This window comes from Corvus brachyrhynchos, unplaced genomic scaffold, assembly GCF_000691975.1.
Source record: "Corvus brachyrhynchos isolate BGI_N302 unplaced genomic scaffold, ASM69197v1 scaffold56, whole genome shotgun sequence".
NCBI classification, from domain to species: domain Eukaryota; kingdom Metazoa; phylum Chordata; class Aves; order Passeriformes; family Corvidae; genus Corvus; species Corvus brachyrhynchos.
Window position 1 is genome coordinate 10,488,140 of NW_008238664.1, and position 926 is coordinate 10,489,065.

At 47.3% G+C, this 926-nt stretch overlaps 1 long non-coding RNA gene across 5 annotated transcripts in view; it reads left to right on the top strand.

The window, feature by feature from the left end:
* Window positions 1-6: 6 nt before the first annotated feature.
* Window positions 7-926, top strand: part of LOC108447534 — a 14,717-nt gene continuing 13,797 nt past the window's right edge. For all 5 annotated transcript variants that reach the window (XR_001863136.1, XR_001863140.1, XR_001863138.1 and 2 more), the window contains exon 1: window positions 7-919. This is a non-coding gene — a long non-coding RNA (uncharacterized LOC108447534). The remainder of the gene's footprint in view (window positions 920-926) is intronic.

Here is a 926-nt window from a genome sequence, read left to right on the forward strand (position 1 = left end):
TGATATCTCTTGTAGCATTGCTCCTCCAAGGTAGATTGCACAAGGCACATACAGGAAATAAAGCACATGCAGAAGAATCAGTGATCCTCCACAAGGCTTTCTGCAAAAGCTTCTGCAATTCAGTCTTTTTATCAGCAATCTCATTCAGTTACGGAAGTTCACCTTTGCTCATGACATCTGCCTCAGTATTCAGGTTCAGTTGCTTTCTGGTATAAATGACATTTTAAATGCCAAGCTGGCCAAGTGTCGCAGCAGATGGTGTCTTCAACCAGGTGCAACCAAAGCACTGACAGAAATATTCCCCTTTCACTAAATGTAAGTTTTAAAAGAAACGAGTTTCTGATATGGGAACAGGCTCATTAAGAAGACAGGTATCTCTTCCAGAAGGAGCAGAGTGCTGAAGCCCACTTTTATTTTAAAATTGTGTCTGTACCAGTAGCTTTCCACATCCCCAGGGTCCTTTGATCAGCCCTTTGCTGTAGCTGCCTGCAGGCTTTTGCTGTGCTCCCAGCACGCTCAGCTCAGCCCTGTACATTGGCACAACACCCTTTCCTCCATGGGCACTGCATTCTGCCTCACTGCTGCCCATGCTGCTGCACCTCTCTGCCCTCTCAGCTGAAACTGCCCAGGACACATTGGAGTGGAGAACAATGGTGAAAGGAGCTTCAGGAGGCCATCTCATAACCATTCTAGCTACAGCAGGAGGAGAAATCTTTGACAGGCAGGGATATCCTAGAGCATTTAAGGAAGCTGAAAGAGGAGGGCAGGAGGCCTTGTCATTTCCTGCCCAACCTGTGCTGTACTACTGACTCCTGCACACTGGGTCCACCTGGCTCCTTGAGGGCACTATGAGAACATTCAGATATTCACCAACTCACATTTCCATGTCACCTTGCCTCAGGCTTCAGTTTTTTGGGATGTCTCCT